The sequence below is a fragment of the Cannabis sativa genome, chromosome 2 (assembly GCF_029168945.1).
Source record: "Cannabis sativa cultivar Pink pepper isolate KNU-18-1 chromosome 2, ASM2916894v1, whole genome shotgun sequence".
In the NCBI taxonomy this organism is placed as follows: domain Eukaryota; kingdom Viridiplantae; phylum Streptophyta; class Magnoliopsida; order Rosales; family Cannabaceae; genus Cannabis; species Cannabis sativa.
In genome coordinates this window covers 46,845,432-46,867,147 of record NC_083602.1, presented here as the reverse complement: position 1 = coordinate 46,867,147, position 21,716 = coordinate 46,845,432, and positions in this window count along the sequence as shown.

The window sequence follows — 21,716 nt, the reverse complement described above, 5'->3', positions numbered from 1 at the left end:
TGACAGAAATTTCTCTCTTTAGAAAACTGAGCCTTCCCTACTTTCTATACCTGGCCGAAATCCCTCTTCTCTATTCCCTTCATCAATTTCGTGACCCTAGTGAAAGAGTGAGTGCCCACACACAGCAACCAGTAACTCAATCATAGATTGGAAGACTGTGAAGGATCAAACTTGAAGAAGAAGGACATTCGGGCTCAGATCTTGATTATACTCTGCTACAGAAAGGATACAAGGGTTAGAGATCTGAGCGGAAGGAGACATTAATTCCGCTGCATCAATGTAAGGTTTTCTTAACTTTATATGTGTTTAATTTATCATTTTAGAAAGTTCATATTTAGGGTGTTTAAACAACATACTTGTGAGTAGATCTAAGATCCTGGTAAAATATAAATTCCAACAACTGGCCTCAGAGCCATGTTAATTGATTTGCTTGCAAGAAATTTGGACTTTAAAACGATTATTTGTTATTTGGATGGTTTCATGTTGTATTGAGTGTTATATGATGATTGATTGGTGTTTGTAAATTTTCGTGAAAAATAATTGAAATTTTGTTTCTGGAATTATATTTATTGGATAGTATGGAAAAAACTAAGCAAGTTACTTTTTTACAGAACTCAATTTTGATTTAATTGGAATTAGTTATGATTTTTTGAAGATTCAAAAAAAGATAAGGTGACTGTGCACCTTCACGCGCGCGCGGAACCGTGATCCTCTCGGTCACACGCGTGTTCAGACAAGATTTTGTCTGAACAACGCGCGCGGATCCCTGTCTGATCCTCCCTACGCGCGCGCAAAGGCTGCAATCACCCTTGTCCGCCGAGGTTTCTCGGCCAATCACTCCAGTGTGTGCGCGCGGATGGTATGCAACGCATACCGTCCGTACAGCTCCCAAAATTTTGGTTTTTCTTCGTTTTTTCATGCTTTTTCATGGATTTAAGTTCCGATTTTTTGTGTAGTTTTGTGTTTATATATTTACTATTCCTAATTCAACTCTAATTATCATAATGAATTAATTTAATTTTTTTTTAAAATTTAATTCCTGATATTAGTGTAATTTGAATTTGAAATTAGTAAATATCTATCTTTTTGCTTAATAATCTATCTTATTTTTAAATTTGATTATATCTTATCTTATTTTTAAATTTAAGGTCACATATTAAACTTTTTTTAATTAATTTGACCTTATTTAAATTTAAAATAAGATAACTATAATCATGTAGTTTTAAATAAATGTAAGATATTTTGCTAACTTTTAAATTTTGTTATTTTATTTATTTAAATTAAATTTAAAATCTGAAAGTGATATTTAATTTATCTTTTTTAATTTTTATTTAATTTTTATTTATAAATAACATTTAATTTTTAAAAGTAGTTAGCAAAATTTTGAAATGATATTTAGGTTAGTTGAAACCTAATTTTTCAAAATTGTGGGTTTAATTTTAAATATTTTTTTAATAATTTTGAAATATAATTAATAATATTATTTTCAAAAATAAATAATTTTTTTTAATTTTTCAAAAATTTAATTTAATTTTATTTTATGTTATTTTTCGAAAATAAATTAATATTATTTTTTTAAAAAATTAAATATTTATTATATTTTATTTATTTAATTTAATTATTTTTGAAATTTAATTATTTAAAATTAAATAAATCCTACTTCCAACTATCCAGCTAACCTTGTTGCAGGAGTATGTGGTTTTAGCTTGTTTGTAAGTTTTCAAAACCTATTATTACTTGATTGCAAATAGCCATGGTTACTTTTTGCCAGATCTAATGATCTGATGGCTCCCTTGGTCAAGTTAATATTTTGTAACAGGTAAATTTTACAATCTTCTTTCATATGTGTATGACCTAGCAACATGATAGGATCCATCCAAGTGTGTACCTGTGTGAGGCTGTGTCTTTATTTTATTATATAGATGCATATAGATTGTTGCTAAATAAAATGTCACACCATGATTGATTTTATTTAGGTCCATTTAATTCTTGGAACTATTCAATTAATAACAGTTATTCATTTTAAGGTTAAATTCCTCTCTTTTGGTTCTTGTGTGAGAGTTGGGAGCCATAGAAGTGGGTACGACATACGGAACCCAGCACCCCCTCACATGAACTACACCAATTGTGAAGGCCCATTTGCCTGATTTAAGTAACTGTACTAGGTTAATTATATTAGTTTGACCTAATAAAATTTAATTAGCAACATAATTAACTTTTAAAATATGTGAAAATTTATTTTCATTTTAATATTTTTAAAGTTAATTTTAAGAAAAACACTTTTAGTTTTAGATATTAATTCTAGACAAACTATTTGTATTTTTCTTTGCATTTCGATCCCAGTCTGGGTCTTGGTCCAAGTCGAGGTTCGTATCCGGATCCCTATCTAGGTCCAAGTCTATGTTTGGGATCGGGTCCCAGATCTAGGTCCAAGTCCGGGTCTCAATTCCGGTCTGGGTACATGACCGTGTCCGGGCCCGAGTTCAAGTCTCAGTTTGGGTCTGAGGCTAGGTCTATGTTCGGTTCTAGGTCTGGGTCCGGGTCCTGGTCACGGTCGTAGTCTTGTTCTATTCTCCTGGCTCGGCGATTCTTGTTGAGGTTTTAATTTTGGGTCCCAAGTCTAGGTCTGGGTTAAGGTTTTGTTTTTCTTCTAGGTTCTGGTCCTAGTCTGAGTCCCAGATCTTGACACCGACCACTGGTCTGTTCCAGGCCCCGTTACACAAATCGTGAGTCAAGATCTGGATCACTGTCATGGGTCTCGATCTTGTTCTGGTTCAGGTCCCATGTCCCATTTCTAAGTTTGGGTTTAGGATCGAGACTGGGGTGCGGTTCTAGGTCCCGACCATGGTTCTGTGTGCCTAGACTAGTTCCATGTTTGGGTCTGAGTTCAGGTTCAAGTTCGAGTCCCGAGGGCAGGTTTGGGTTGGGATTCGGGTCCGGCTCCCAATTCTTGTCTAGGTATGATTTGGAGTTCGGGTCCTGGGCCAGTTACGGTTCTGGATCTAGGTCCAATTTCAGTTATGATTCCAACTCCAAGTCCTAGTTACAGTCCCGGTCAACTACCGATTTTGGTTCCAATTTTGGGTCACAGGGTACGGATTCGTGTCCAATTTTGGATTTGGGATTGGGTTCAGGTCCGGGTGTGGGTTTGGGTCCTTGTCAGGGTTCGGGTCCAGGGCTGCGTCCCAAATCCAAACACCGACTACGGGTTTTGTCCAAGCCCTGGGTCCAGATATGGATCCCAATCTCGGGTCCCAGTTTGGTTTCATTTCTAGTGGTGGGTCACGAGCTGGGTCCTAGGTTCAAGTTTAGGTCTTGGTCGGGTACTAGATCTCGGTCCTAGTTCTGTTTCCCAGGTCCCTATCCTGATTCTGGGTCCAAGTCTTGTTTATTGTGTGGGTTTGGGTCCCAGTCTAAGTTCGGGTTTGAGTCCTAGTCTCGGTTCCGATTTAGGTCTCTGTCTGTTTTATATATGGGTTCGGTTTCGGGTTTAGGTCCTGGTCCTGGTCCTGGTCCTAGTTCTGTTCTAGTTCCATTTGCGATTCTGAATTCGAGTTTGTGTTTGAGTTCGGGTCGGAGTTTGAGTCCTGGTCTGAGTTCGGGTTTGGGTCTGAATTTCAGTCTAGGTCCAGATCAAGCTCCGGGTGCGGGTTCCCATCCTGGGTCTTGGTCTAGGTTGGGTCCAAGTCCCAAGGTCCAATCCCGATCTGAGTCTGGATTAAGTTTTGGGTCTAAGTCCTTGGTACTAATCCTGGTCTCGTATTGAGTTTGGGTCCGGGTCCGGATCTAGCTTTGGGTCTGATTCTACGTGTGGGTCTGAGTCTGTGTCCGAGTTTGTGTCTAGGTCTTGACCCCGATCTTGGTCTAGGTTCGGGTCGCGAGTGCGGGTCCAAGTTTGGGTTTGGTTCAGGATCTCGGTCGAGATCTAGGTCCAGCATTTCGTTCCCAGCTTGGTTCTTGGTCCGAGTCCAGGTTCGTATCCGGATCCCTATCTAGGTCCAAGTCTGTGTTTGGGATCGGGTCCTTGATTTAGGTCAAAGTCCAGGCCTCAGTTCTGGTCTGGGTACACAACCGTGTCCGGGCCTGAGTTCCAGTCTCAGTTTGAGTCTGAGGCTAGGTCTGTGTTTGGTTCTACGTCTGGGTCTGCGTCCTCGTCACAGTCGTTGTCTTGTTCTAGGGTCCTGGTTCGACGATCTTGTTGAGGTTCTAATTTTGGGTCCCAAGTCTAGGGCTTGGTTCGGGTTTGGTTCTTCGTCTATGTTCTGGTCCTAGTTTGAGACCTAGATCTAGACTCCAACTACTGGTCTGTTCCAGGCCCCGTTACCCAAATCCCAAGTCAAGATCTGGATCACTGTCACGAGTCTCGGTCTAGTTCTGGTTTAAGTCCCAGGACCCATTTATGAGTTTGGGTTCGGGATTGAGACTGGGGTGCGGTTCTATGTCCCGAACCTTGTTCTGTGTCCCTAGTCTGGTTCCATGTTTGGGTCCGAGTTTAGGTTCAAGTTCGGGTTCCGAGTCAAGGTTTGGTTTGGGATCCAGGTCCGGCTCCCAATTGGGTTTAGGTCTGATTTGGAGTTCGGGTCCTGGTGCTGTTACTGTTCTGGATCTAGGTCAAATTTCAGTTATGATTCCAAGTCTACCTGTCAACTTCCGGTTTTGGTTCCAGTTTTGGGTCACAGGGTACGGGTTCGTGTCCAGTTTTGGGTTTGGGACTTGGTTTAGGTCTGGGTGTGGGTTCGGGTCCTTGTTAGGGTTTTGGTCCAAGGCTGGGTCCCAAATCCAAACACCGACTACGGGTTTTGTCCAAGCCCTGGGTCCAGATCTGGATCCCAATCTTAGGTCCCAATCTGGTTCCATTTCTGGTGCCGGGTCACGTGTTGGGTCCTAGTTTCAAGTTCGGGTCTGGGTCGGGTACTGGGTCCCGGTCCTAGTTCTGTTTCCCAGGTCCCTGTCCTGATTCTCGGTCTAGGTCCCGGTTATTGTGTGGATTTGGATTAAGTCAAGGTTCGGGTTCGAGTCCTAGTCTCGGTTCGGGTTTAGGTATCTGTTTGGGTTTTGATCTGGGTTCGGGTTTGGGTTTAGGTCCTTGTCCTGGTCCTAGTCCTAGTTCGGTTGTAGTTCCAATTGCGATTCTGAGTTCAAGTTTAGGTTTGAGTTCGGGTTGGAGTTCAAGTCCGTGTCTGAGCTTGGGTTCGGGTCCAGATCTCAGTCTAGGTCCAGATCAGGCTCCGAGTGTGGGTTCCCGTCCTGGGTCTTGGTCTAGGTTGAGTCCGAGTCCCAAGTTCCAATCCCGATCTGAGTCGGGATTCAGTTCTGGTTCTAAGTCCTTCATTTTTATCATGGTCTGGGTTCGAGTTTTTGTCAGGGTCCGGGTCTAGCTTTGCGTCTGATTCTAGGTATGGGTGTTTTAGTTCGGGTCGGTGTCTGTGTCCGGGTTTGTGTCCAGGTATGGACCCCGATCTGGGTCTAGGTTCGGGTGCAGGTCCAAGTTCTTGTCTCGAGTGCGGGTCCAAGTTTGGGTCTGGGTCAGGATCTCCGTCTAGATCTAGGTCCAAGTCTGTGTTTTGGATCGGGTCCCAGATCTAGGTATAGGTCCGAGTTTCAGTTCCGCTCTGGGTACACGACCGTGTCCGGGACCGAGTTCCAGTCTCAGTTTGGGTCTGAGGCTAGGTCTGTGTTCGATTCTAATTCTCAGTCCGGGTCCTGGTCAGAGTCCTAGTCTTGTTCTAGGGTACTAGTTTGGCGATTCTTGTTCAGGTACTAATTTTGGGTCCCAGGTTTTGGTCTGGGTTCGAATTTGGTTCCTTGTCTGAGTTTTGGTCCTAGTCTGAGTCCCAGATCCACACATTGACAACTGGTCTATTCCAGGCCACGTTACCCAAATCCCGAGTCAAGATCAAGATCACTGTCGCGGGTCTTGGTCTAGTTCTGGTTCAGGACCCAGGTCCGAATTCTGAGTTTGGATTCGGGATTGAGACTGGGGTGCGGTTCTTGGTCCCGACCTTGGTTCTTTGTCCCTAGTCTGGTTCGGTGTTTTGGCTTGAGTTCAGGTTCGGGTTCGAGTCCTGAGTCTAGGTTTGGGTTTCGATCCAGATTCGGCTCCCAATTCGAGTCTAGCTATGATTTGGAGTACAGAACCTGGTCCGGTTACGGTTCTGGATCTAGGTCCAATTTCAGTTATGATTCCAAGTCAAAGTGCTAATTCCAGTCTCGGTCAACTTCCAGTTTTGGTTCTAATTTTAGGTCACAGGGTACGGGTTCGTGTCAACTTTTGGGTTTTGGTATGGGTTCAGGTCCGGGTGTGGGTTTCGGTCCTTGTCAGGGTTCGGGTCCAGTGCTGGGTCCCAAATCCAGACACAGACTACGGGTCTTGTCCAAGCCCTAGGTCCAGATCCGGATCCCAATCGTGGGTCCTAGTCTGGTTCTATTTCTGGTGCCGAGTCACGAGCTGGGTTCTAGGTTCAAGTTCAGGTTTGGGTCGGGTACTAAGTCCCAGTCCTAGTTTTGTTTCCCAAGTCCCTATCCTTATTCTGGGCCTAGGTCCCAGTTATTGTGCGGGTTTAGGTCCCAGTCTAGGTTTGGGTTCGAGTCCTAGTCTTGGTTCGGGTTTAGGTCTCTATCTGAGTTTTGATCTGGGTTCGGGTTTGGGTTTAGGTCCTAGTCCTGGTCCTAGTCCTAGTTCGATTCTAGTTCCATTTGAGATTCATAGTTCAAGTTGGGTTTGCGTTCGGGTGGGAGTTCTAGTCCTGGTCTGAGTTTGGGTACCGGTTCCGATTTCAGTCTAGGTCAAGATAAGGCTCCGGGTGTGGGTTCGCGTCCTGGGTCTTGGTCTAGGTTTGGTCCGAGTCCCAAGTTCCAATCCCGATCGGAGTCTCGATTCAGTTCTGGGTCTAAGTCCTTTGTTCTAATCTTGATCTGGGTTCGAGTTTGGGTCCGGGTCCGAGTCTAGCTTTGGGTTTGATTGTAGGTGTGGGTGTTTGTGTTTGGGTCCGAGTCTGTGTTCGGGTTTGTGTCAGGGTCTAGACCCCGATCAGGGTCTAGATTCGGGTCCAGGTCCAAGTTCCGGTCCCGAGTGCAGGTCCAAGTTTGGGTGTGGGTCAGGATCTCGGTCCAGATCTAGGTCCAGCATTTCGATCCCAGTCTGGGTCTTGGTCCGAGTACAGGTTCGTATCCGGATCCCTATATAGGTCCAACTCTGTGTTTGGGATCGGGTCCAAGATTTAGGTCAAGGTCTGGGTCTCAGTTCCGGTCTTGGTACACGACCGTGTCTGGGCAAGAGTTCCAGTCTCAGTTTCGGTCTCAGGCTAGCTTTGTGTGCGGTTTTAGGTTTGGGTCCGGGTCCTGGTCACGGTCCTAGTCTTGTTCTAGGGTCCTGGTTCGGCGATTCTTATTTATGTTCTAATTTTTGGTCCCAAGTCTAGGTCTGGGTTCGGGTTTGGTTCTTCGTCTAGGTTCTAGTCCCAGATCTAGACACTGACTACTGGTCTGTTCCCAACCTCGTTACCTGAATCCCGAGTCAAGATTTGGATCACTATCACGGGTCTCGGTCTGGTTCTAGTTCAGGTCCCAGTTCCCATTTCTGAGTTTGGGTTCGGGATCGAGAGTGGGGTGCGGTTCTAGGTCCCGACCGTGGTTCTATGTCCCTAGTCTGGTTCCATGTTTGGGTTTGAGTTCAGGTTCGGGTTCGGGTCACGAGTCCAGGTTTGGGTTGGGATCCAGGTCCGGCTCCCCATTCGGGTCTAGGTCTGATTTGGAGTCCGGGTCATGGTCCGGTTACGGTTCTCGATCAAGGTCCAATTTCAATTATGATTCCAAGTCCAAGTCCTAGTTCTAGTACCGGTCAACTTTCGGTTTTGGTTCCAATTTAAGGTCACAGGGTCCGGGTACGTGTCAACTTTTGGGTTTGAGACTGGGTTCAGGTCCAGTTGTGGGTTCGGGTCCTAGTCAGGGTTTAGGTCCAGCGCTGGGTCCCAAATCCAGACACCGACTACGGGTTTTGTCCAAGCCCTAGGTCCAGATCTGGATCCTAATCTCGGGTCCCAGTCTGGTTCTTTCTGGTGCCGAGTCACGAGCTGGGTCCTAGGTTCAAGTTCAGGTCTGGGTCAGGTACTAGGTCACGGTCCTAGTTCTGTTTCCCAAGTCCCTATCCTTATTCTGGGTATAGGTCCTGGTTATTGTGCGGGTTTGGGTCCCGGTCTAGGTTCGGGTTCGAGTCCTAGTCTCAGTTTGTTTTTAGGTCTCTGTCTGAGTTTTGATCTGGGTTCGAGTTTGGGTTTGATTTCGGGTCAGATTTTGAGTCCTGGTCTGAGTTTGGGTTCGCGTTCAGATTTCAGTCTAGGTCCAGATCAGGCTCCGGGTATGGGTTCGCGTCCTGGGTCCTTGTCTAAATTAGGTCCGAGTACCAAGTTCCAATCCCGAATAGAGTTTGGAATCAGTTCTAGGTCTAAGTCCTTGGTTCTGATCCTTGTCTGGGTTTGAGTTTGGGTCCGGGTCCGGGTCTAGCTTTGGGTTATATTCTAGGTGTGGGTGTTTGAGTTCAGGTCCGAGTCTATGTCTGGGTTTGTGTCAAGGTTTGGACCCCGATCTGGGTCTAGGTTCGGGTCCATGTCCAAGTTCTTGTCTCGAGTGCGGGTCCAAATTTGGGTCTTGGTCAGGATCTTAGTCCAGATCTAGGTCCAGCATTTCGATCCCAATCTGGGTCTTGGTCCGAGTCCAGGTTTGTATGCGGATCCCTATCTAGGTCCAAGTCTGTGTTTGGGATCGGTTCCTAGATTTAGGTCCTGGTCCAGTTCTTAGTTTCGGTCTGGGTACACGACCGTGTCCGGGCACGAGTTCCATTCTCAGTTTGGGTCCGGGTCCTGGTCACGGTCCTAGTCCTGTTGTAGGGTCCTACTTCGACTATTCTTGTTCAGGTTCTAATTTTGGGTCCCAAGTCTAGATCTGGGTTCGGGTTTGGTTCTTCGTCTCGGTTCTGGTCCTAGTCCGAGTCATGATCTTGATCACTGTCACGGGTCTCGGTCTGGTTCTGGTTCGATCTTGCCGTTCTAGGTCCCGACCCTAGTTTCGTGTCCCTAGTCTGGTTTCATGTTTGGGTCTGAGCTCAGGTTCGGTTTCGGGTCCCGAGTCCAGTTTTGGGTTTGGATCTGAGTCCGGCTCTCAATTCGGGTCTAGGTCTGATTTAGAGTCCAGGTTCTGGTTCGGTTACGGTTCTAGATCTAGGTCCAATTTCAGTTATGATTCCAAGTCCAAGTCCTAATTCCAGTCCCTGTCAAATTCCGGTTTTGGTTCCAATTTTGGGTCACAGGGTACGGTTTCGGGTCCACTTTTGGGTTTGGGACTGGGTTCATGTCTGGGTGTGGGTTCGGGTCCTTGTCAGGGTTTGGGTCCAGGGTTGGGTCCCAAATCCAGACACCGACTAAGCATTTTGTCCAAGCCCTGGGTCCAGATTCGGATCCCAAACCCGGCTCCCAGTCTGGTTCCATTTCTTGTGCCGGGTCACCAGTTGGGTCCTAGGTTAAAGTTCGGGTTTGGGTCAGGTACTAGGTCCCAGTCCTGGTTCTGTTTCCCAGGTCCCTATCCTGATTCTGTGTCCAGGTCCCGGTTATTGTGTGGGTTTGGTTCCTGGTCTAGGTTCGGGTTCGAGTCCTAGTCTCGGTTCAGGTTTAGGTCTCTGTCTGGATTTTGATCGTTGTTCGGGTTTAGGTTTAGGTCTTGGTCCTTGTCCTAGTCCTAGTTTCGTTCTGATTCCATTTGGGATTCTGAGTTCGAGTTTGGGTTTGAGTTCGGGTCGGAGTTCGAGTCCTTGTCTGAGTTTGGGTTTGGGTCTGGATTTCAGTCTAGGTCCACATCAGGCCCCTAGTGTGGGTTCACGTCCTGGGTCTTGGTCAAGGTTGGGTCCGAATCCCAAGTTCCAATCCCGATCTGAGTCTGGATTCAGTTCTGGGTCTATGTCCTTTGTTCTGATCCTGGTCTAGGTTCGAGTTATGGTCCGAGTCTGGGTCTAGCTTTGGGTCTGATTCTAGGTGTTGGTTTGAGTTCGAGTCCGAGTCTGTGTCCTGGTTTGTCTCCAGGTCTAGACAACGATCTGGGTCTATGTTCGGGTCCAGGTCCAAGTTTGGGTCCCGAGTGCAAGTCCAAGTTTGGGTCTGGGTCAGTATCTCAATCCAGATCTAGGGCCAGCATTTCGATCCCAATCTGGTTCTTGGTCCCAGTCCAGGGTCGTATCCTGATCCATATCTAGGTCGAAGTCTATGCTTGGGATCGAGTCCCAGATTTAGGTCCAGGTCCGAGTCTCAGTTCCGGTTTGGGTAAACGACCGTGTCTGGGCCCGAGTTCCACTCTCAGTTTGGTTCTGAGGCTAGGTCTGTGTTCGGTTCTAGGTCTGGGTTCGGGTCCTGGTCATTGTCCTAGGCTTGTTTTAGGGTCCTAGTTCGGCGATTCTTGTTCAAGTTCTAATTTTGGGTCCCAGGTCTAGGTCTGGGTTAGAGTTTGGTTCTTCGTCTCGGTTCTGGTCCTAGTCTGAGTCTCATATCTAGACACCGACTACTGGTCTCTTCCAGGCCCCGTTACCTGAATCCCGAGTCAAGATCTGGATCACTTTCACAGGTCTCGGTTTGGTTCTGGTTCAGGTCCAAGGTCTCATTTCTGAGTTTGGGTTCGGGATCGAGATTGGGGTGCGGTTCTGGGTCCCGACTCTAGTTCTGTGTCCCTTGTCTTGGTCCATGTTTGGGTCTGAGTTAAGGTTCGGGTTAGGGTCCCTAATACAGGTTTGGCTTGGGATCCGGGTCCGGCTCCCAATTCGGGTCTAGGTCGTATTTGGAGTCCGGGTCCTGGTCCGGTTACTTTTCTGGATCTAGGTCCAATTTCAATTATGATTCCAAGTCCAAGTCCTAGTTCAAGTCCGGGTCAACTTCTAGTTTTGGTTCCAATTTTGGGTCACAGGGTACGGGTTCCAGTCCACTTTTGGGTTTGGGACTGGGTTCAGGTCCGGGTATGGGTTCGGGTCCTTGTCAGGGTTCGGGTCCTGTGTTGGGTCCCAAATCTAGACACCGACTACGGGTTTTGTCCAAGCCATTGGTCTAGATCCGGATCCCAATCTCGGGTCCAAGTCTGGTTCCATTTCTGGTGCCGAGTCACGAGCTGGGTCCTAGGTTCCACTTCAGGTCTGGGTCGGGTACTAGGTCCAGGTCCTAGTTCTGTTTCCCAGGTCCCTATCCTGAGTCTAGGTCCAGGTCCTGGTTATTGTGTGGGTTTGGGTCCCGATCTAGGTTCCGGTTCGAGTCCTAGTCTCGGTTCGGGTTTAGGTCTCTGTCTGGGTTTTGATCTGGTTTCAGGTTTGGGTTTAGGTCCTTGTCCTGGTCCTAGTCCTAGTTCTGTTCTAGTTCAGTTTGCAATTCTGAGTTTGAGTTCGGGTCGGAGTTCGAGTCCTAGTCTGAGTTTGGGTTCATGTCCGAATTTCAGTATAGGTCTTGATAAGTTCCGGGTGTGGGTTTGCGTCCTGGGTCATGGTCTAGGTTTGGTCCGAGTCCCAAGTTCAAACCCCATCTGAGTCTGGATTCAGTTCTGGGTCTAAGTCCTTGGATCTGATCCTGGTCTGGGTTCGAGTTTGGGTCCGGGTTCGGGTCTAGCGTTGGGTCTGATTCTAGGTGTGGGTGTTTGAGTTCGGGTTCGAGTCTGTGTCCGGGTTTGTGTCCAGGTCTGGACTTCGATCTGGGTCTAGGTTTGGGTCCAGGTCCAAGTTTCGGTCCCGAGTGCGGGTCCAAGTTTGGGTCTGGGTCAGGATCTCGGTCCAGATCTAGGTCCAACATTTCGATCCCATTATGTGTCTTGGTCCGAGTCCAGGTTCGTATCCGAATCCCTATCTAGGTCCAAGTCTGTGTTTGGGATCGGGTCCTTGATTTAGGTCAAGGTTTGGGTCTCAGTTCCTGTCTTCGTACACGACCATGTCCGGGCCCGAGTTCCAGTCTAAGTTTGGGTCTGAGGTTAGGTCTTTGTGCGGTTCTAGGTGTGGGTCCGGGTCCTAGTCACCGTCCTAGTCTTTTTCTATGGTCCTGGTTAGTCGATTCTTGTTCAGGTTCTAATTTTTTGTCCATAGTCTAGGTCTGGGTTAGGGTTTTGTTCTTCGTCTGGGTTCTAGTCCTAGTCTAAGTCCCACATCTAGACACCGACTACTGGTTTGTTCCACGCCCCGTTACCCGAATCCCAAGTCAAGATTTGGATCACTGTTATAGGTCTCGGTCTGGTTCTGGTTCAGGTCCCAGGTCCCATTTCTGAGTTTGGGTTCGGGATCGAGACTGTGGTGCGGTTCTAGGTCCCCACAGTGGTTTTGTGTCCCTAGTCTGGTTTCATGTTTGGTCTGAGTTCAGGTTCGGGTTCGGGTCCCGAGTCCAGGCTTGGGTTGGGAACCGGGTCCGGCTCCCAATTCGGGTCTTGGTCTGATTTGGAGTTCGGGTCCTTGTCCGGTTACGGTTCTTGATCTAGGTCCAATTTCAGTTATGATTCCAAGTCCATATCCTTGTTCCAGTCCCGGTCAACTTTCGGTTTTGGTTCCAATTTTGGGTCACAAGGTACGGGTTCGGGTCCACTTTTGGGTTTGAGACTGGGTTCAGGTCCGGGTGTGGGTCGGGTCCTTGTCAGGGTTCGGGACCAGGGCTAGGTCCCAAATTCAAACACCGACTAAGGGTTTTGTCCAAGCCCTAGGTCCAGATCTGGATCCCAATCTCGGGTCCCAGTCTGGTTCCATTTCTGGTGCCAGGTCACCAGCTGGGTTCTAGGTTCAAGTTCGGGTATGGGTCGGGTACTAGGTCACGGTCCTAGTTCTTTTTCCCAGGTCCCTATCCTGATTCTTGGTCCAAGTCCCAGTTATTGTGTGGGTTTGAATCCCGGTCTACGTTTGGGTTCGAGTCCTAGTCTCGGTTCGGGTTTAGGTCTCTGTCTGGGTATTGATCTGAGTTTGAGTTTGGGTTTGAGTTTGGGTCGGAGTTCGAGTCCTAGTCTGAGATTGGGTTCGGGTCCGAATTTAAGTCTAGGTCAGCAGCAGGCTTCGGGTGTGGGTTCGCGTCCTGGGTCTTGGTCTAGGTTGGGTCCGAGTCCCAAGTTCCAATCCCGATCTGAGTCTGGATTCAGTTCTGGGTCTAAGTCCTTGGTTCTGATCCTAGTCTGGGTTCTAGCTTGGGTCATGGTTCGGGTCTAGCTTTGGGTCTGATTTTAGGTGTGGGTTTCAGTTCGGGTCCGAGTCTGTGTCCGGGTTTGTCTCCAGGTCGGGACCCCGATCTGGGGCTAGGTTCGGGTCCAGGTCCAAGTTCGGGTCTCGAGAGCAGGTCCAAGTTTGGGTCTGGGTCAGGATCTCTGTCCAAATCTAGGGCCAGCATTTTGATCCCAATCTGGGTCTTGGTCTGAGTCCAGGGTTGTATTCGGATCGCTATCTACATCCAAGTCTGTGTTTGGGATTGGGTCCCAAATTTAGGTCCTGGTCCGGGTCTTAGTTACGGTCTAGGTAGACGACCGTGTCCGGGCCCGAGTTCCAATCTCAGTTTGGGTCTGAGGCTAGTTCTGTGTTCGGTTCTAGGTCCGGGTCCTGGTCACGGTCCTAGTCTTGTTCTAGGGTCCTGGTTCGGCGATTCTTGTTCAGGTTCTAATTTTGGGTCCATGGTCTAGGTCTGGGATCGGGTTTGGTTCTTCGTCTGGCTTCTGGTCCTAGTCTGAGTCCCAGATCTAGACACCGACTACTGGTCTGTTCCAGGCCCCGTTACCCGAATCCTGAGTCATGATCTGGATCATTTTCACGGGTCTCAGTCTGGGTCTGGTTCAGGTCCCAGGTCCCATTTCTGAATTTGGCTTCGGGATCGAGACTGGGATGCGGTTCTAGGTCGCGACCCTAGTTCTATGTCCCTAGTCTTGTTCTATGTTTGGGTCTGAGTTCAGGTTCGGGTCCCTAGTACAGGTTTGGCTTGGATTCTGGGTCCGGCTCCCAATTCGGGTGTAGGTCGTATTTGGAGTCCGGGTCCTAGGCCGGTTATGGTTCTGGATCTAGGTCCAATTTCAGTAATGATTCCAAGTCCAACTCCTAGTTCCAGTCCCGGTCACCTTCAAATTTTGGTTCCAATTTTGGGTCACAGGTTATGGGTTCGAGTCCACTTTTAGGTTTGGGACTTGGTTTAGGTCTGGGTGTGGGTTCGGGTCCTTGTCAGGGTTCGGGTCCAGGACTAGGTTCCAAATTTAGACAACGACTACGGGTTTTGTCCAAGCCCTTGGTCTAGATCCGGATCCAAATCTCAGGTCCCAGTCTGGTTCCATTTCTGGTGCCGGGTGACAAGCTGGGTCCTAGGTTCAAGTTAAGGTCTGGGTTGGGTACTAGGTCCCGGTCCTCGTTCTGTTTCCCAGGTCCCTATCCTGATTCTGGGTCCAGGTCCCGATTATTGTGTGGGTTTGGGTGCCGGTCTAGGTACGGGTTCGAGTCCTAGTCTCGGTTCGAGTTTAGGTCTTTGTCTCGGTTTTGATCTGGGTTTGGGTTTGGGTTTAGGTCCTGGTCCTGGTCCTGATACGAACCACACCAACAATTGTGATGAAACCAAACACCAAATATGGCAGACTCGAAGAATTCTCAAAATTTGGATGTTGAACCGCGACCCAATGCTTAGTTAAGCATGAAACCTTGTATGAAGGAAGACGCCACAAACGGTGGTGGAAATCTGTTTGATAAGTCAGGTTGAACGCCACAAGGAATACTCCTTGATAAATTCGAATAGTTCTCTCAAGAACTCAAGAAGAAAACCTCTCAAAATTTTATTCCAAAATATTCTGATTTTTCAAAGTGTTTACAAGGCTTTACATAGCCAACTTACAACCAAGAAAAGAGGAAACTAAAAGAAAGACAACTTTCCAAATAAAACAATGACAAAATAAAGAAAAAAAAATTAAAAAAGGAAAGCTGTCAATTGCCTTGAAAAATGTGATAAGCTCAACTTGTGTCTAAATTGAGTCCACTTTGATGAGAAACACAAATTTTGCTCTCCTTCAGTGTTGACTGCGGTCTCCTCTTGTTTTAAAATTCTGTTGACTAAGTTGTTGAGTTCTTCTTTGAATCTCTTGGCTTACGCCCTTGTCACCGGGCCAACTGGAACTTTACTTGTATCTTTAGCCTTAGTGTTCTCATCAGGTCCTAGCCCTAGTTCGGTTCTAGTTCCATTTGCGATTCTGAGTTCGAGTTTGGATTTGAGTTCGGGTCGGAGTTCGAGTCCTGGTCTGAGTTTAGGTTCGTGTCCAAATTTTAGTCTATGTCCAGATCATGCTCCGAGTGTGGGTTCGCGTCCTGGGTCTTGGTCTAGGTTGGGTCCGAGTCCCAAGTTCCAATCCCGATCTGAGTCTGGATTCAGTTCTGGGTCTAAGTCCTTGGTTCTGATCCTGGTCTGTGTTCGAGTTTGGGTCCGGGTTTGGGTCTAGGTTTGGGTCTGATTCTAGGTGTGGGTGTTTGAGTTCGGGACCGAATCTGTGTCCCGGTTTGTGTCCAGGTCTGGACCCCAATCTGGGTCTAGGTTTTGGGTCTGGGTCAGGATCTCGGTCCAGATCTAGGTCCAGCATTTCGATCCCAGTCTATGTCTTGGTCCGAGTCCAAGTTCGTATTTGGATCCCTATCTAGGTCCAAGTCTGTGTTAGGGATCGGGTCTCAGATTTAGGTCCAGGTCCGGGTCTCAGTTCCGGTCTGGGTACATGACCGTGTTTGGGCCCAAGTTCCAGTCTCAATTTGGGTTTGAGGCTAGGTCTGTGTTCGGTTCTAGGTCTTGGTCCGGGTCCTGGTCACGGTCCTAGTCTTGTTCTAGGGTCCTGGTTCGACGATTCTTGTTCAGGTTCTAAATTTGGGTCCTAGGTCTAGGTCTGGGTTCGGGTTTGGTTCTTCGTCTGGGTTCTGGTCCTAATCTGAGTCCCAGATCTAGACACCGGCTACTGGTCTGTTCCAGGCCCCATTACCCAAATCCCGAGTCAAGATCTGGATCATTGTCACGGGTCTTGGTCTTGTTCTGGTTCACGTGCCAGGTCCCATTTCTGAGTTTGTGTTCGGGATCGAGACTGGAGTGTGGTTCTAGGTCCCGACCCTTGTTTTGTGTCCCTAGTCTATTTCCATGTTTGGGTCTGAGTTCGGGTTCGGGTTCGGGTCCCGAGTCCAAGTTTGGGTTTGGATCCGAGTCCTTCTCCAAATTCGGGTCTACGTCTGATTTTGAGTCCGGGTCGTCGTCTAGTTACGATTCTAGATCTAGGTCCAATTTCATTCATGATTCCAAGTCCAAGTCCTACTTCCAGTCCCGTTCAACTTCAAGTTTTGATTCTAATTTTGGGTCACAGGGTACGTGTTTGGGTCCACTTTTGGGTTTGGGACTGGGTTCAGGTCCGGGTCCTTGTCAGGGTTCGGGTGCAAGGATGGGTCCCAAATCCAAAAACCGACTACGGGTTTTGTCCAAGCCCTGGGTCAAGATCCAGATCCCAATCTCGGGTCCTAGTCTGGTTCCATTTCTTGTGGGGTACTAGTTCCCGGTCCTAGTTTTATTTCCTAGGTCCCTATCCTGACTTTGGGTCTAGGTCCCAGTTACTGTGTGGGTTTGGGTCCAGATCTTGGTGAATCCTAGTCTCGGTTCGAGTTTATGTCTCTGTCTTGGTTTTGATCTGGGTTCGGGTTTGGGTTTAGGTCCTGGTCCTGGTCCTAGTCCTAGTTCAGCTCTAGTTCCATTTAAGATTCTGAGTTCGAGTTTGGGTTAGAGTTCTGGTTGGAGTTCGAGTCCTTGTCTGAGTTTGGGTTCAGGTCCGGATTTCAGTCTAGGTCCACATTAGGCTCCGGGTGTAGGTTCGCGTCGTGGGTCTTTGTCTAGGTTGGGTCCGAGTCCAGGGTTCCAATCTCGATCTGAGTATGGATTCAGTTTAGATCTAGGTCCACCATTTCGATCCCAATCAGGTTCTTGGTCCGAGTCCAGGTTCGTATCTGGATCCCTATCTAGGTCCAAGTCTGTGTTTGGGATCGAGTCCCAAATTTAGGTCCAGGTCCGGGTCTCAGTTCCGGTTTGGGTACACGACCGTGTCCGGGCCCGAGTTCCAGTCTCAGTTTGGGTCTAAGGCTAGGTTTGTGTTCGGTTCTAGGTTTGGGTCCGGGTCCTGGTCACGGTCCTTGTGTTTTTCTAGGGTCTTGGTTCGACGATTCTTGTTCCTAGTCCGAGTCCCAGATCTAGACACCGACTACTGGTCTGTTTCAGGCCCCGTTACCCGAATCCCGAGTCAAGATCTTGATCATTGTCTCGGGTCTCCGTCTGGTTCTAGTTCAGGTCCCAGGTACCATTTCAGAGTTTGGGTTCAGGATTGAGACTAGGGTGTTCTTCTAGGTCCCGACCCTGGTTCTTTGTCCCTAGTCTGGTTCCATGTTTGGGTCTGAGTTCAGGTTCGGGTTCGAGTTCGGGTCCCGAGTCAAGGTTTGGGGTGGGATCCGGGCAATTCGGGTCTAGGTCTGATTTGGAGTCCGGGTCCTGGTCCGCTTACGGTTCTAGATCTAGGTCCGATTTCAGTTTTGATTGCAAGTCCAAAACCTAGTTCCAGTCCCGGTCAACTTCCTGTTTTGGTTCCAATTTTGGGTCGCAAGGCACGGGATCAGGTCCACTTTTGGGTTTGGGACTGGGTTCAGGTCCGGGTGTGGGTTCGGGTCCATGTCAAGGTTCAGGTCCAGGGCTGGGTCCTAAATTCAAATACCGACTACAGGTTTAGTCCAAGCCCTGGGTCCAGATCCGGATCCTAATCTCGGGTCCCAGTCTCGTTCCATTTTCTGGTGCCGGGTCACGAGCTTGGCCCTAGGTTTAAGTTCGGGTCTGCGTCGGGTACTAGGTCCCGGTCCTAGTTCTGTTTCCTAGGTCCCTATCCTGATTTTCGGTCCATGTCTCGGTTATTGTTTGGGGTTGGGTCCTAGTCTAGGTTCGTGTTCGAGTGCTAGTCTCGGTTTGGGTTTAGGTCTCTGTCTGGGTTTTGATCTGGGTTCGGGTTTGGGTTTAGGTCCTGGTCCTAGTCCTAGTCCTAGTTTTGTTCTAGTTTCATTTGCGATTCTCAATTCAAGTTTGGGTTTGAGTTCGGGTCAGAGTTCGAATCCTGGTCTGAGTTTGGGTTCGGGTCCGGATTTCAGTCTAGGTCCACATCAGGCTCCGGGTGTGGGTTCGCGTCCTTGGTCTTGGTCTAGGTTTGGTCCGAGTCCCAAGTTCCAATCCTGATTTGAGTCTGGATTCAGTTATGGGTCTTAGTCCTTGGTTGTGATCCTGGTCTAGGTTCGAGTTTGGGTTCGGGTCCGGGTCTAGCTTTGGGTGTGATTCTAGGTGTGGGTTTGAGTTTGGGTCCGAGTTTGTGTCCGGGTTTGTGTCCAGGTTTGGACCACGATTTGGGTCTAGGTTCAGGTCTAGGTCCAAGTTTGGGTCCCTAGTACGGGTCCAAATTTGGGTTTGGGTCAGGATCTCGGTCCTGATATAGGTCCAGCATTTCGATTCCAGTATGGGTCTTGGTCCGAGTCCAGGTTCGTATCCGTATCCCTATCAAGGTCCAAGTTTGTGTTTGGGATCGTGTCCCAGATTTAGTTCCTGGTCCTAGTCTCAATTTCGGTCTAAGTACAGGATCGTGTCTGGGCCCGATTTCCAGTCTCAGTTTGGGTCTGAGGCTAGGTCTTTGTTCGGTTCTAGGTGTAGGTCTAGGGTCCTAGTTCGGCGATTCTTGTTCAGGTACTAATTTTGGGTCCCAGGTCTAGGTTTGGGTTCGGGTTTGGTTCTTCGTCTGGTTTTTGGTCTTAGTCTAAGTCCCAGATCTAGACACCGACTACTAGTCTATTCCAGGTCTCGTTACCCGAATCCTGAGTAAAGATTTGGATCTCTGTCTGGGTTTTGATCTGGGTTCGGGTTTGGGTTTAGGTCCTGGTCCTAGTCCTAGTCCTAGTTCGGTTCTAGTTTCATTTGCGATTCTCAATTCAAGTTTGGGTTTGAGTTCGGGTCAGAGTTCGAATCCTGGTCTGAGTTTGGGTTCGGGTCCGGATTTCAGTCTAGGTCCACATCAGGCTCCGGGTGTGGGTTCGCGTCCTTGGTCTTGGTCTAGGTTTGGTCCGAGTCCCAAGTTCCAATCCTGATTTGAGTCTGGATTCAGTTATGGGTCTTAGTCCTTGGTTGTGATCCTGGTCTAGGTTCGAGTTTGGGTTCGGGTCCGGGTCTAGCTTTGGGTGTGATTCTAGGTGTGGGTTTGAGTTTGGGTCCGAGTTTGTGTCCGGGTTTGTGTCCAGGTTTGGACCACGATTTGGGTCTAGGTTCGGGTCTAGGTCCAAGTTTGGGTCCCTAGTACGGGTCCAAATTTGGGTTTGGGTCAGGATCTCGGTCCTGATATAGGTCCAGCATTTCGATTCCAGTATGGGTCTTGGTCCGAGTCCAGGTTCGTATCCGGATCCCTATCATGGTCCAAGTTTGTGTTTGGGATCGTGTCCCAGATTTAGTTCCTGGTCCTAGTCTCAATTTCGGTCTAAGTACACGATCGTGTCTGGGCCCGATTTCCAGTCTCAGTTTGGGTCTGAGGCTAGGTCTTTGTTCGGTTCTAGGTGTAGGTCTAGGGTCCTAGTTCGGCGATTCTTGTTCAGGTACTAATTTTGGGTCCCAGGTCTAGGTTTGGGTTCGGGTTTGGTTCTTCCTCTGGTTTCTGGTCTTAGTCTAAGTCCCAGATCTAGACACCGACTACTAGTCTATTCCAGGTCTCGTTACCCGAATCCTGAGTAAAGATTTGGATCTCTGTCTGGGTTTTGCTCTGGGTTCGGGTTTGGGTTTAGGTCCTGGTCCTAGTCCTAGTCCTAGTTCGGTTCTAGTTTCATTTGCGATTCTTAATTCAAGTTTGGGTTTGAGTTCGGGTCAGAGTTCGAATCCTGGTCTGAGTTTGGGTTCGGGTCCGGATTTCAGTCTAGGTCCACATCAGGCTCCGGGTGTGGGTTCGCGTCCTTGGTCTTGGTCTAGGTTTGGTCCGAGTCCCAAGTTCCAATCCTGATTTGAGTCTGGATTCAGTTATGGGTCTTAGTCCTTGGTTGTGATCCTGGTCTAGGTTCGAGTTTGGGTTCGGGTCCGGGTCTAGCTTTGGGTGTGATTCTAGGTGTGGGTTTGAGTTTGGGTCCGAGTTTGTGTCCGGGTTTGTGTCCAGGTTTGGACCACGATTTGGGTCTAGGTTCGGGTCTAGGTCCAAGTTTGGGTCCCTAGTACGGGTCCAAATTTGGGTTTGGGTCAGGATCTCGGTCCTGATATAGGTCCAGCATTTCGATTCCAGTATGGGTCTTGGTCCGAGTCCAGGTTCGTATCCGGATCCCTATCAAGGTCCAAATTTGTGTTTGGGATCGTGTCCCAGATTTAGTTCCTGGTCCTAGTCTCAATTTCGGTCTAAGTACACGATCGTGTCTGGGCCCGATTTCCAGTCTCAGTTTGGGTCTGAGGCTAGGTCTTTGTTCGGTTCTAGGTGTAGGTCTAGGGTCCTAGTTCGGCGATTCTTGTTCAGGTACTAATTTTGGGTCCCAGGTCTAGGTTTGGGTTCGGGTTTGGTTCTTCGTCTGGTTTCTGGTCTTAGTCTAAGTCCCAGATCTAGACACCGACTACTAGTCTATTCCAGGTCTCGTTACCCGAATCCTGAGTAAAGATTTGGATCACTATCACGGGTCTCCGTCTGGTTGTAGTTCAGGTCCCAAGTCCCATTTCTGAGTTTGGGTTCGTGATCGAGACTAGGGTGCGGTTCTTGGTCCCGACCCTGGTTTTGTGTCCTTAGTCTAGTTCCATTTTTGGGTCACAGGGTATGCGTCCGGGTCCACTTTTGGGTTTGGGACTGGGTTCAGGTTCGGGTCCTTGTCAAGGTTCGGGTCCAAGGCTAGGTCCCAAATCCAAACACTGACTACGGGTTTTATCCAAGCCCTTGGTCCAGATCTGGATCCCAATCTCGGGTCCCAGTCCAGTTCCATTTCTAGTGCCGGGTCACGAGCTGTGTCCTAGGTTCAACTTTGGTTCTTGGTAGGGTACTAGGTCCCGGTCGTAGTTCTGTTTCCCAGGTCCCTATCCTAATTCTGGGTCCAGGTCTCGGTTATTGTGTGGGTTTGGGTCCCGATCTAGGTTCGGGTTCGAGTCCTAGTCTCGGTTCGGGTTTATGTCTCTGTCTGGGTTTTGATCTGGGTTCGGGTTTGGGTTTAGGTCCTGGTCCTTGTCCTAGTCCTAGTTCGGTTCTAGTTCCATTTGCAATTCTGAGTTCGAGTCTGGGTTTGAGTCTGGTTGGTGTTCGAGTCCTGGTCTGAGTTTGGGTCTGGATTTCAGTCTAGGTCCACATCAGGCTCCGGGTGTGGGTTCGCGTCCTGGGTCTTTGTCTAGGTTGGGTCCGAGTCCAGGGTTGCAATTCCGATCTGAGTTTGGATTGAGTTCTGGGTCTAAGTCCTTAGTTCTAATCCTGGTCTGGGTTCGAGTTTGGGTCCGGGTCCGGGTCTAGCTTTGGGTCTGATTCTAGGTGTGGGTTTGAGTTCCGGTTCGAGTGTGTATCTGGGTTTGTGTCCAGGTTTGGACCCTGATCTGGGTGTAGGTTCGGGTCCAGTTCCAAGTTTGGATCCCGAGTGCGGGTCCAAGTTTGGGTCTAGGTCAGGATCTCAATCCAAATCTAGGTCCACAATTTCGATCCCAGTCTGGTTCTTGGTCCGAGTCCAGGTTCGTATCCGG